This window comes from Anser cygnoides, chromosome 8, assembly GCF_040182565.1.
Source record: "Anser cygnoides isolate HZ-2024a breed goose chromosome 8, Taihu_goose_T2T_genome, whole genome shotgun sequence".
In the NCBI taxonomy this organism is placed as follows: domain Eukaryota; kingdom Metazoa; phylum Chordata; class Aves; order Anseriformes; family Anatidae; genus Anser; species Anser cygnoides.
In genome coordinates this window covers 6,535,343-6,549,870 of record NC_089880.1, presented here as the reverse complement: position 1 = coordinate 6,549,870, position 14,528 = coordinate 6,535,343, and the positions used below count along the sequence as shown (strand labels likewise).

The 14,528-nt window shown below is 46.8% G+C and overlaps 1 long non-coding RNA gene across 1 annotated transcript; it reads left to right on the top strand.

The window, feature by feature from the left end:
* The first annotated feature begins 794 nt into the window (after positions 1-794).
* Positions 795-2,359, top strand: LOC136791336 (uncharacterized). Its single transcript, XR_010833105.1, has 2 exons — positions 795-1,123; positions 1,863-2,359. It is a non-coding gene; the product is annotated as an uncharacterized lncRNA (long non-coding RNA).
* Positions 2,360-14,528: the final 12,169 nt, after the last annotated feature.

The window sequence follows — 14,528 nt, the reverse complement described above, 5'->3', positions numbered from 1 at the left end:
TTCAAATGGGATAATTTATAAGCTTAAACATTGCCTTTTTTGGTTAGAGGCAAATTGGGCCTGATGTATGCTTCTTTTTTTTTTTTTTAAGAAGCAGTTAAATGTGCAAAGAAGAATACAAAACAGCAGGTTAGTTTTATGGTAACTCTAACATAAATTTTAGTACAGAGCACTGTCATACAGATAAGGACAGAAAATGAACAACATGGGGCTGCAAGGCAAACAAATGAGAAAAAAAAATTGTCTGAAGCATGTAACTAGATTCACATTAATCCAGTCATGCAGACAGAAGAACCTGATGGTACTGCCGTATTAACCTGCTCAGAAATGGCAAAAAAAAACAAGACGAGAGTCTCCAGACACCAATGGCTCCAGAAAACTGCTGTCACAAATCTTTGGTCTGTTGGGACTGGTTAATGCCAAATTCAAAGCTGAAGATCCTTCCGAGCCAAAAGAGACTTCTGTGATGAGGAAGCTCCAAATACACTGAATAATTCTAGCAAGGGATTGCAAAACGCACTGTGATAACAAATAGGGAGCGGGAACACGTTTGTCTGTTTATTCTCACAAACGTTGGGATTCAAAACCTGCCACACTTCCTTCCACGGCTACACACATAAGTCATCTCACTGATTTTAATGCAAAGTACAGTAACACTTAGCCTAGTTCAAGATGGCTAAGTAGCCCAGATTAAGAAACTTTAATGAATTTTTGCCCCAGGCACAGCTGTGGTGGCAGAATCTAAACAATGCTTCCTGGTAAAGGTAGGTTGTGAGAACCTTATATAATCCATGTGTAGGTTTGCAGTAACACCTTTGTTTTTAATCGGTGACCTTAATGCTTTGTCTGTATTTCTCTTAATAGATTCAGGAATAGATACCTCCATTCTCTGGAAAAAAAAAAAAAATAAAAGATCAGCAGGAAAGCCTAAATCCATCTATTTGCCTGTCATGTGTTAGGCAAATGGTGCTGACGTTAGGAAATGTGCAACACTTGACACGTGCACTCTGTAACAGCGTGGCCGTAGCCAGCAGCCATCGTGTGCAGTCAACGCTTTATAGTGCTGACAGGATCCTGACAGAGAGCCACGGTACACTGAAAGGAGGACAAACGAATATAAAGGGTGTGTAAATACATTTGTATATACATAAGTATGTATGTTAGTGCAGATTTCAGAAAAACACCGTCTATTGCAGACTTATGTATTATTTAAACAACTTTTTGAGGTGTACAAACTTTTTAAATAGTTTAATAGTCCAGCATGTTTTAGGACGATTCTTGCTTTGACGGCACCATGTTGGGGCAGAGGGGCTGGGCAGGCTGCTGGGCAGGCCTCGCTCCTGCAAGCACTATGTACGGCCCCTGTAAAGGGGGCTGAGCCCCCCTGTGTGGCAGGCTGGACCAGGGGGAGACCCCGGGAGCCCCTGGAGAGATGGGTGGCTTGGGAGGGAAAGGAGGGCAGGGGCGGGCAGCTTGTGGCCATTTAAGACAGACCCGAGGCAGGTGAAGCCTGGGAGGGAGATGCTGGGGGCCTGTGTAAAACAGCAAGCTCAGCCTTACTTGGCTTGAGCGTGGCTACACCAGAGGGATGTGCGGCTTGGGTACTCACATTATGGTGGTCGCAAGCATGAGGCCTCCTGAGGTGGGCTGTGGGGCTCAGCTGCCTGGCCCCGGCCTGACAGGCCCTGCCTGAGGGGATGGGCTTCTGAGCGTCTGAAGAAAAATCTGAAGAAAACAGCGTTTGAGAAAAATCCTTGCACATCAATCCGTGCCCTGGGGAACGCTGAGTATTGTGTTTGAAGAGAAATCAGCTCCTGCCTCTGCACTCCCAGTCACAGCTCTCCTCTCACTTTTCTTCCCAGGCCCGTCAGGCTGTTCTCCACACTGCTCCACTAAGCGAGAAGAAAAATCCATGTCCAAACCCCTTCACCAGCCATCCCACCACCTGCACCCTCCTTGGAAGCTGCCCTGTCTGTCACAGGCAGCCGCGGCCAGCGCAGGAGCGAGCTGGGGCCCTTCAGCTTTGCCTGCCCCCACGACATCGGCGTCCTGCTGGGCTTCGTCTGTGGGATGCTGGTTTAAAAAGAGGTCCAGGCACATCACAGAGAGCACCGTCAGAGCTTCAAAAAGAATGTTAAAAGGTGACTGGGACCTCGGCAGGGAGTGATGTGGAACATTGATGTGCCCATGGAATCTACCTGCCCATTAGGAAAAGGACATGAAGAGACTTCAGTGGCGGGGTGGTGTTCCTGGCATTATGCTGATGAGCTGCTGTGCGCATTGTACGACATCTGTGCAGAGCCTTGAGCAACAGATGACTAAGTATCATCTGATGTTCTGTTATTAAAAAGTAGGTGAATGTGTGTGCTTCACTGAAGGAAGGAAATGACAAAATTTGGGCGACATACTTGGAAAGAAATCCATTGCAAAACCCTTTTTTCCTCTTCAGGGTAAAGGATTCACTTCTAACAACTCGGTTGTAATAAGCCAAAAATGATAAGAAAGCACAGTCATTTGCTTTTGAGTCCTTTGGAGTTATGATAGTGAGATAGTGACAGAAATTTTATGGGGCATATTTCCAGTGTGAAGTTATGGAGCGGGCAGAAGATTCCCTGCTATCTCTAGTAACAACTGGGTCTCCGTATGCAGATATGTGCCCAGCTGCACTCTGAATTTAGAAATCAAGCGTCACTCTCAGCAATGACTTTTTAAAACCTTGATTTTTGTAATGTAAATGATCTCGTAACGTGACCTTGAGTGAGGCAGATCAATGCAGGACCACTGGAAGCAGCACTCATTCTCAGCAGGAGCACTGACACCGAGTTGGGCAGCCCTGACTATGAACACAGCAGTTGACTTCCACTTCATCCTGGCACCGAGCTCACCCTTTTCCTTCAAGGCCCCCCTCCTCTGCTGCAGGTACCAGGTGAGCCGCTGTGGAGGCACAGCTGGGTGCTGGAGGCCTGCAGGGGTATTTTATGTCCTTGGGGGTATCTCGGTTGTACCTAAGCAGCAGGTTCTTGCGGAGATGCTGCAGACCACCTGGCTGTTTTGTGAGACAAGGTCACAGGAACCCCCTGAGCAGGAACAGGGGTTATGCTTAGATCAGTCCCTAGCATCGTTGGGGCCAAGAGGTTGCAGGCTGAGCTGGGGTGATGTGTCGAGCACAACGCCTGGTAATTGCTCACAAAAAGTTCTTGCTCTCAGAGCTAGTATTTTAAGTATGTGCAGGGAGAAGAGAAGCTTTTACATCTTTAATGCTTTTGTGATCATATATTGTGATCACTTCTTTATGACTTCAAATATTCACATGAAAAGCACAGGAAATAACAGAAATGCAAAATAAGCTCAAGAAACTTGATAGCCTGTGCATCACTGTAATTTCCATTATTTCCTGGATTTGCTTAGATCAGAAATAGTACAGGAAGTGCTTTTTCTTGTGGTATTTTTGCTTCCTCTCCCAGCAGAGCCAGAGCATTACACAACAACATGAAAATGAGAAAGGGACCTATGCTGCTGATGGCCCAGCTGCGGAGTGCTGGTGTTTGCTGCCTGTGGCAGTCCCCAGCATGGCAGTGGTGGGTGAGGGCTGGCAGCCACACGGGCTGGAAGCGTCCTGGGCACTGCTGGTGCCACAGGGAAGGGCTGCAGGGAGCAGGATGTAGCAGGTGGCAAGCACGGGGTGAGCACTGACATCACTTCTCCTCTCTCCCCATTATTTGAAGCCTGCAGAGAGGCCAACCAACCAGAGGCATTGCTTTGAAGCTTTAGGCTAGTTTTACAGTATCTGAATGAATCTACCCACCTCCCACACATGGCCTAGTGAACACCCAGAGGGGTTTAGCCCGTTCCTCAGGCGTCCATTATCATTTCGAGACATTCTGAGGTCTCATTTAGAGAGGTGGAACTCCTGTAACCTTCTTGCAGCCAGCCTGCATGCTGACCAATCGACATTTTGTGGGGTGAGCCAGAGCGTATGCATTAAATCCTACATTAAAGCTCTGCTGATAGCATTATGCTTATTAAATAATACAAACATTTTTCCTGTTTGCCAAACAGTGGGGATCCCTAGTGCACACTGGGGAGGTATAAACTATAAAAGCCTCTATTCTTTTTTAATTAGGTCATATCTAATTAAAATGATTGCCTGCCATTACTAGCATTTATTAAGTATTTTCCAAGTCAGCATGACTCATGGGTCTGTATGGAGACAGATTGCACCGCAGCCTATTTGGGATGTGTTTGCCTTTGCCATGCAGTTGTCCTTTATCATCACAGGCAGGCAGTGTTTGTCTGAATTATCACTTAGCGTGTGTTGCTAGCCTTCCTGGCCTCTGTGGTTTCTCTTTTTAATGAACCGATTAGCATATTTTGCATACATATGAAATCTGGGTTTGAGATCCAGTCTGGGGCTCTGAACGGACAAGTTAAGGCAAAAGTGGAAGCGGGACTGTCTTTAGAAGATGCTGGTGGGGAATTTAACAGACGGAGATGACAGGGTACTTCAGTAGTCAGCTACTGAAATCAATTTGGAGACATTTTCTGCCCTTCTGTTACTGTGAGTGGGAACAGGAACCATTGCCTGCACTTCAAGCAGCCCACTCCAACTCAACCCTGGCTGAAGTAGAGACTGCTTCAGAGCAAAGAGAGGCCCCTGGCCATCCTATGGCATAGGTTGCCATTGGCCACCTCATCAGAGCCAAGGTTAGCATGCAGAACCTGCTGTAGAGGAGCCGGGCGTTCCTGACAGGGAGAGCTGCAGAAAGCCGGCCTGGAGAGATGGGCCGTGGTCATGGGCTGCGGTGGGCAGAAGCTGAAGAACAAAACCGAGCCTGACTGGAGCGCGGGGCGCGACGGAGCATGCCTGGGAGGGGAACCAGTGCGGCTGGTTTACACGGGCAGCCGCTGCCTCCTGACTCAGCCGGGCGAGGGACACGGCTCTGCTGGAGCAGGGACGGCCACCGGTGCCGGGGCAGAGCGTAAGAAGCTGCCCGTGGCGCGGAGGCTTGTCGCTGCAGGCGGAGCACTAGGGCCAAGGAGAGGTTGTGATGGTTTGGAGGGGTCTCGGCTTGAAACGTGAAGAGTAACACGCAAATGCATGGAAACCTGAAATTTTCAGGCTGACAGCCAAGTTCCCAGTCATGAGGACATGGGGTTTAGAGCAGCACTTCCAAAGGGATCAGACACCCTTCTCCCGGGAGGTACATCCATGTCGAAGGACGGCGTGGAATGGAGCAGGATAAGGCCCGTGAGCGTCTCCGCTCCTGACGGGAGGCAGGCAGCAGAGCAGTGCTTCAGCTGGGGGTCGGGCAGCTGTTCCCCTTCCCTACAGACCCTGCTGCATTCCCTTCTGTGTGCCCCTTGTCTGTCGGCTCCCGATCTGTTGCTGCAGGGCTTTGGGTACACAAGGTGATGGGGGGTCTGAGGGAAGAGGCATACGAGCAAGGTGCTGCATGGGGAGAAAGAACGGCAGTGGGAACTGCTCACTGAGCAACTGAAAGCAAAGGGCTTAGCTCTGCAGAGGGTGAGTTGAAGCTGGTGCTGGTGTCAGTGCAAATTTTGCAATCACACTTGAGCTCTTGCTCTCTTTCGCTTTCACAGCTTGTAATTTTGGTGAGTTTTTCTTCCAAGGGTTATTACAGTATATGAAACAGAGGTCTTATGCTATTATTGCCTTTCCTTTAAGTCAATACAGCTGAAGCAATGCATGAGAAGACAGAATTAGGTTAAAATTAAAATCTTACCATACAATTGTAAGTTTTTAATATGGGCTGCCCATTTGAGATTATTGCATCTTTATTCTGAATGCTGAACCTAATACAGAGTAAGATGGAATAGCTGCTCTGTGATCTGATCATCTAAAAGGCAGTGTCTTAAAAAATAAGCAGTATTTTCAGCCTTATTTTGTAGGTGAGGAACTGGGATACAGAATCAAATTACTCCAATGTCATGCAGACTAGAAATTAAAACGTGTCTTGAATTTCCAGTTTCGTCTTAACCACAAAAACAAATTTTCTCTCTGAGTGGGGTAGTTTGTTCTGGATTTTAGAACATTTCTCAGGCAATCCTAAAATATCTTAAAAAACTCTTGCTGTAGGTGCTCATACAGTTAGCTTTATGGCTGCAGCTTTTTCTTCGCCCATCGCAGATCAAAATATAGATTTTCTTGCCTCATGCACGACAGTCTTTGCTAAGAGTACTTATTTTCTTCACTGTACCTTGAATTGCAGTTGCATGCATAATCCAAATACTATAGCACTATTTCTGGTGCTACAACAATAACAAAAACGCCCTGCTTTTTCTCTTGCCAGCAAACACCTTGGTAATTAATGTGAATGCAATTATTTGTCAACTGCCACTTACGTGGGCTTTTATGGGTCACTCTTGTGCTCTTTTTCTTTCCCTTTAATTACACGGTAAGAAAAGGAGAAGCTGAGGTTGTACATGGGACAGAGCTGGCGGCGCCAGCTAACAGGGATGAGCTTTGGAGTCATGTTTTCCTGTTGCAGAAAACAAAACCAGTCAGTGATCTCATCACTAGGCTGGGTCTTGCTGCCATGACTGACAGCGCGGTCATCTCCTCGGATCTGCTGCTCGAGCTGAGATTTTGCCAGGACTGTCGTAATGAAGCTGTGGATGAGCCACCTGGGCTGTCATTTCTGCTGTCTCCCACTGGAAGTTAGATTTACCTTCAAATTTAGGAATGCACTAATTGCACCTCTAGAGCTGAACATAGCATCCTTGGCAGATTCGGGTATGGGCAGCTATTTTTACCCAGTTATTACAGCAGAAGGCATTGGGTTAGATTGCCTGGGTTCTATTTCATTTTCAGTAATTTGTTTCCAATTTCTTAATACAACAGCATTACTCTGGACACCCTAAGTTCTCACAAGGAAAGAAATGGGAGGAGAGTGTTAAAATGAAATTAGCAGATAACAAGTTTATACTCGTTTCTTATGCTCTTTCCCTCGAGCAATTGCAAGAGACAGGAAATTGAGCTAGATGGTCCTTCGGTCTGATCTGAAAAGGTCATTCGCCTGTTTGCATTTCACAAAAGCAAGCTACCTCACACATGAGGTAGGGGTAGCACAGCTTCGTCCTGAGCTGAACATGTGAACCCGCAGAGAACTCACACGCCAAAACACAAAAGAAAATGGAAAACCTGATTGTTTGGTGTAATCTGGTCTCGCCAGTTTTCAGGCTGCCTGAACACCGTTTTCAGACTGAACGTGCCCCTTACGGGAGAGCATTTACCTCTCAGTGCCTTGTGCCTAGGCAAGGCGGTGGTCGCAGCGCTTCCAAAGGCAGGCAGCTCGCCTGGCACAGCTCCACTGCTTCCCGACAGCGCTGCAAACACGGAGCTGCCCGAGACCGAGCGGGCTTTGGCAAAACTGAGCTGCATCTGAAAGGGAAACACTGCCAGAGCAGTTAAATATAGCCATATTAATTATTTCTGGCAGCTCCTGCAGCGTCAATTAAAGAAGGATTTACATTCCCCAACGATTTTAGCATAATTTTCACTTTCAATCTGCTTTAAGTCCTAACTATGCAATCTATTAGAAGATGGTTGCTTCCCCAAGTAATTTAATATTATTTCATGAGTAAAAAAAAGTTTTTTAAATATTTTTTTTCCTGTAAGAAATCACTTGTATATGTGCTTTTAGCAAGTTCTTTTTAATTAGAATTGCACATGCTACATTTAATTTGGTTGCTTTTGTTTACTTGCTGTCGGATTCTAGAGACACTTTCACCCTAGCTCTTTATTTTTTAGAACTAAGGTAGGAAAAAATGTGCTTTTTTATTATTTTTGTTTTCCCAAGCCAGGGGTACAGCTGGAACACAGGTGGGTGTTGCTGTGTGACCATCCATTAGAAGTGCATGAGAAGCACAACAGAAGTTCAGTTTCCTGGGCGCAGACATGAGCTAGGCAGAGGTGCATTGCTGCGCTGACTTGTTAGTGACCATAGACACCGTAGTGACAACTTTGCAGCAGTGGAGCTGTATTTTCACTTTTGTCCTCCTGTATGCTGCAGCTCCCCAGTGTGTCATTGTCACTGCCCTGCACGGGCAGAAGTTGTACCGGTGTTACAGTCAAGCAGTGACATTTTCTGTGCATGAAAACTGTGTAAGCAACATTTCCATGGTGGAAAGAAATTGTGTCCAGCACCAGGACTGAAGGAATTTCTGTAGTAGCATCCACCAGGGAATTCGGGATGGGGGATCAAAGAAGGTATTGAAAGCAAAAGGGCTGGGATGTTGTAGCATCGTTACATTGTATCCGCACTATGGAAGGTGATGTGATGATCAACAAACACCACCAAGGTGGCTCATTCTCCTTCCTTTCATGCACTGTCTGCATTGAGCTGGTATTAATACTAGCGAGCTTCCGATCTTGTCAGTGAGGAAAGCAAATCTCTGCAAGCAGGTTCAGCCATGCAAAGGGTAAAGGAACTGAGCAGATGAGCGAAAGGAGCCCTCGGAGCTGGCAGCCTAGTGATAGTGTTTGAGATAGTCTGACAAAGGTCACTGTACAGAGCAGCACTGCTCCTGCGCCTGAAGTTACGCGCTCACAAATACTGGTGTTTGTCAGCGTGTTAGGGTAAGGACAGTACAACCTTCCTGTGAAAAGCACCACAACCTATGTAAAATTTTATTTTATTTTATTTTATTTTATTTTATTTTATTTTATTTTATTTTATTTTATTTTATTTTATTTTATCTTATTTTATTTTATTTTATTTTGTTTTGTTTTATTTTATTTTTTTTTATTTTTTCCATATTGGTAGAATTTCTTTGAGGTAAAAAGCAAACTGGTATCCAGGATCTGCTGGCTAAGACCGCAAAGCACACAGTATATATCATATTGCATTAACAGTTGTAATAGCTCTGTCATAGTAATTGTGGAGTAAATATAAACTTACATCTCCCGTGAATATGCAAAGTGTGTGCCCACAGGTAAATGCAGGTGTTTCACATTGGCTAATAAACACATTCCCAAGCTGTTACTTCATTGTCATCTACACTGACCCCCCAAAATTCACATGTATAACATGGTGGTAAAAATGATCACGTTTGAGTCAGTAAAAGGAAAAGGATGCTGTATGAAACTGTAAAGTGCACATTTGTGTGCTCTCACACCATAATAAACTACATCTTCAAAGAATTTTAGCTACAAAAATAGTCACAATATCTTAGGAAGGGGCATCACGTGTCTCTCCTCTGCTCACTAAGCACCAATATGCTCCTGGGTTATTTCTTTGTGAAAAATCTACAAATGCAGCACCCATTTCCTTTGTAGATATGCCTGCCACCCTTTATTCTTACACAGCTTCTGATGGTATCTAATGTGGTAAGTGCTGGTATCTGCTGAGGTGCACCTCCTTTGTCTTCATCAATAGATTCCCTGAAATACCCAAAGATGCTAGTGGTGACAGCGAAAATAATAGTCTCCCTAAATTCAAAACAAGAACCTTTCATTCCTGATGTTTGGAGCACTCTTTCATCGAGGAGCCCAGCTCGGCCGCCCTGCATTTGGTGTCGGTGTCCGTGCCCAGGCAGAGGCTGCGCAGCCCCCCGAGGCCAGACGCAGAGCACCGACCGACCTCACGGCCTGCTCCTCAGGCAGCACTCCTCGCCGCCTCCTTAGGTAACTGCTGGAAGTATCCACATGGTCTTTTCTATGTGCACCACGGACTTTGCTTCATGAGTGTAGCTCTTGACGGTGACAGTCCTGGTAAGACCAGGAGGCCTGGCTGTGCGCTCGCGTGATGACAGTCAGTCTGTGCAGCCTCGCAGCCAAAGGGCAGCGCCTAGGGACCAGGTACTGCCTCGGGGCTTGGTCCTGAGCGACAATTGTGCCGACCTTGTATCCAGCAAGTCTCCTCCTGCCGGGGATTCAGGCCAGGCTGGCAATGGCCATCTGGCAAGCAGCAGCTCGTGCACGTCCTGGGAAAGGTGTGGGAACCTGTGGGCGACGCGCAGGGGACATCCTGCCAAGGAAGATCTCACTGAGAAACGCTGCCTGTCCATAGCGTGTCTTACTTCTGTAAATTTGGGGCATGGCTACGTCAGGAGATTTGCCTTCTGAGAAGGTTGAAGGCAGTCAGCCTGTAAGAAATACGCCGGCATTTCCCCAGGACCAATGCAGCTACACGTTTTGTGCCTGCGTTGTTCACTCACCTCTGCCAGCTGTCTCTTGTTTATTTGGCTGTGCCTTTTTGGGAATGCTGATTGTCAGCTTGGGGATTTCTCTGGAGAAAATTTGCTGTGATTGTAGGACATCAGGAAACCTTTTTTTTTTTTTTTTTCCTGTGGAAAGATGAGGAAATTTGGCAAACACTGAATAGCATGCTCCAATCATTTGTAAGTGTGACTTTGAGTTTGTTTCCTTTCCCTAAGCTATTTATGCAGCACACGTTTGAAAGCAAGCTGTGAGTATTATGTAAAGAAATCTGCTAGCAGGCAATCTCCAGGAGGAGATCTAATATTTAATTTCAGGCAGGATCTGGCTGAAAGCAGATCACAGGAGGAATTGTTATACTACCCTGATTGACCTGAACCTGAAGCTGCCCAAGTCACAAAAAATTAGCGTTTAATGCTTGCATTTTCATGCTACATTTCTGCCGTGGTGAAAGGCATTTGCATGCATGGAACCAAATGAAACCCCCACTGTGTGATGTGAAATCATTTTTGTCATCAGCTGAGGAAACTCAGGTGAACATAAGGAAGGGCGAGGAGGCTGGCTGGAGCCTGCTAGCCCGTTAATTGCCATGAACCAGCGACTGCCCCATCCTGCTGGTGGGCTGTAGCGAAGCAGAGGGAGCAGCAGAAGGAGAGGAGGGGGCTGCGGTCCCGTCTGCCCACTGCGGGGAACAGGAGTGAATTTAAGTTCTGTGTCTCTGGCTACAAATGCTTAATGTAGGAAGAGCATGAGCTTAATGTAGTGGGTGGGCGGCGTGGTGCACTGATGTCTACCAGTGGCCTTGGGCTCGTTGCACGCTGCTCAGTTCACGTAGTCCAGCAAAGTCGAAAGAAGATAAAGGCTGCTATCACCTTTCTCATTTTTGCATTGGCTCTGACGTTGTAAATAATGCATTCCCTCAGGCTGCCATAGCCATCTCTCACAGCTAATGAAAAGCAATAGTGTCTCGTTTCAAAAAATCAATATTTTTGCATAAAAACTTAATTGTGACCTCAGCTGTGGTAAAGAAATTAGTAGTCCTCACGAGGTGTCCCCTCTTCACCCGGAAGGCAGGATGATCTTTCCCCAGGCAGCAGTTAGATTCCCTGAGCCCGGGGGCTGCAGCTGGTGGTGACAAAGTCTCCGATAGCCTGTGCAGTGCCGACAGCTCCACGCTGGGCCTGCGGGGAACAGATCTGCAGGCTTTGTTGTCCTGCCCATGGAGACGGAGGGGACTTGTGCTGTCTCCAAATACGCAGAGAATTTGACAACTGCTCGGAGTTTTCATCAGCACTGGGGCTGGACAAAATTCAGTATTTTGTGAGAAATCTCACAGCTAACTGCATCCATGCAGAGAAAGCAAGAAGTAGCAGCTTTTATCTAAACCGATCAGAGCTGGCCCCACGATCTTTTCTCTTTGTCCCCTGCTGCTCGCCGTGCGTTGTGCTCACTCCGCTCCCTGCAGCCACACGCCGACCCGCGGCTTTGGCCTCTCCGTTCACTTTGGCCTCAGGAGTGCCTTTCGGCTTGTGATAAGTCAGAGGGTAATCTCCCGTGCCTATCTCTGACACCAGCTTTTGCTTCTCAGTTTTTGGAAAGTCCTTTTTTCATCTCACTTACTTCTTTTTTTGCCTGGCTTCTTAGACTCCCAGAGCCGCCTTCCGTTACTGAATGCATGCAGGACTGCAGCGGTAGCAGTTCATAGCAGTGAGTCCGACACGGGAATCTGACTGTGAAAACAGTATCCATGAAGTTAGAGCTGGTTGCATGATTTGTTTTTTAATTGAAGTGTTTTTGAACATTTGCAATTACTGTATTCCAGTACCTAAAAGTAAAATTATTTCTGAGAAATCTCCCTTTTGAGTCGGCGTAACAGGAGGACACAGCCTGATTAGAGGACAGAAGGCCGGCCAGGGCACGTTTGCCCGGCTGAAGTCAAGTGTCAAAACTCAGTCAACTTCACGGGGGCCAGGACTTCTCCCACAGAGGCGGCGCTGCTGCACCCAGGTGCCCCGATGGCCTGCCCTGGAGCTCTCTTGGCCGCGCACCGCGGAGCTGGGCTGGGGGCGTGGGCTGGGGAGAGGCGGCAGGATCCAGCCCCGCGCTGCACGCTGTGTTGTGGGACAGACGTGGGGACAGGTGCCCTGAGCCTGCATCCACCGGGCCGTACTGATCGGAGACCAGTGCGGCAGGCACACAGGTACGGTGGCTATAACCAGGAAGGAGATTTTCATTCAGCAGCAGGGAGAGCTGTATTTTGCCTCAGACTGACACTTTTAACCATCTGCTTAAAACCTTCCTGTTTCCTAACAGCTGTTTCCAACATGTTCTTTTTTTTTTTTTTCCCTTTTAGAGTAATCATTATGTTGATCTTCCAGATTGTTTAAGGTGTCAAATGCAAGCGTGCTGTTCCAATAGCTAACAATTGCTATACGTTTGTGTTTGTTGGATTGGCGTCTGGTTAGCAAGTTTGTTTTTCTTAGCTGTAAATGCGATCCGTCAGTGGCTTTAGTCTCACTAAAGCATTATATCTGAGCTTAACTGCATTCCTGTAACTAATCCCAATTGGCCAATTTTAAAGGGATATAGTGACTTAAACTCATGCCTAGTATAACTACAGAAATTAGCACTTTTCACCAGGCATGAATGTATCTCAGTATTTAGAGTGCCCCTAACACACACAGAGGGGTTGTTAGCAGCAGGCCCAGGACACAGCGGTTGCAGGGCTGAGCAGCCACGTAGCTGCCTGTCCTTGAAGGTACTGTGGGGATGCGCTCCCCCACCGGCCTCCTACATCCCCTCCTCGGCAGGAAAAGCCTCCAAAAAACCCACAGGTGCTGGGGGAGGTTGCCAAGGAGGAACCAAGATTTCTGTAAAATGCCATGAGCAGCTTATCCTGAAAACGGGGAGAAAGTTCAGACTCTTGCTTTCGCAGGCACTGAAATTCCAACACAAACCTAAACAAAGACACCTCTTATATCCCAAGGAATATTTTAGAAATCTAGTTAATTCTAAATTAAACAGAAATGCGGGCCTCTTGCATGGTGAATGCTGCAACAGACTCACAGGCTCTACCAGCCTCTCCAGTCCTGCATTTTTTGAGAGCTACCTGTTGAAAAATGTGACATCCAAAAGGACGCTGTTGCTCAGCAGTGGGCTAATCCGTTATCTCGTCAAATACCATCCAGCAGTTTGCAGTGAAGACAAGGAAGAGTCTTCAGACTATCATGCTGTGCAATTTGAGGCTGACATCTGCTTAACTCTTTCCCTAAATGCTCGCAATGGCTGGTGGAGAGCAGCAGAGAGGAGCCGCTCCTGGGCACGGCTGCTGGCCCCAGACCCGGCTGCTGCTGCAGGATTTCTACGCAGGGGCAGCAAAAGAAATGCTTTAAAGGGCAGTGAAAGGCTGTGCCAAATGTTTCCAGTGTTATTCCAATCCAGAAAGGGAGCTTTCTCACTTAGATCTATGCAATCCAACTTTTCCACACTCTAATTTTGGAGGAAATTGTGTTAATGTGGTCATACTATTGTTTCTTTATTTTTAATTGCAGAGGAAAATGACACTGTAAGCGTGGCATTGTATATGCCCATTTATTTTGTGCCCTTTCCTCTAAAAAAAGTGAATTTCTAAGTTCTCCCTCTTGCCTTTGGCTACCCAGTGGGGTTTCTGAGACTTGGGTTGGGATCTCAGAAACAGAAACTGCAGTCCAAGGCAGCCTTTGGGCAACTTTGCAGCCGAATAGCAAATAGTTATCGTTATCAGCTGTGCTAAAAGGACAACGCATTTCAGTGCCCTGTACTTCTGTCTTTTCAGATTCATGGCAGACTCGTTGCGTACTCGCCACCTGCAAACAGCAACTGGTGAATGATCAAATGATCACCAGCATTATTTGTGCTGTCTCCTGCTGCAGGGAATGTCACAACCAGTGAAGGTGAAGGCACTGATTATCAGTGTCCTACACATAGTGCAGAGTGATACTGGATCAGTCAGTACAAACCATTGTGTAGTAGCATTTATAACACAAGAAGCATTTGGAGAAAATACAAACAAACAAAAAACACTTTATTTTTCTATGAAGATGATGTGTCAAGCTAGCAGGGCTGACACATTGGTACAAGACTTGCCAGTACCTTGATTAACTCATCTAATAACTTTGTGTGAGATCAGTGAAGTCGCTGTATGTGCACATCTTCCTTTTCTTGGCAGTCTATCACTGTATCACATAGCCCAAAGCACTCCAAGAGGATCCTTCAGTCAAGAAGTTCAAGCTAACCTGTGCTCCCCCAGCCACCCAAGAGGGCTGTCCTCCGGCCACCAGGAACCTCGGTGAGTTCAGCTGGCTTAGCA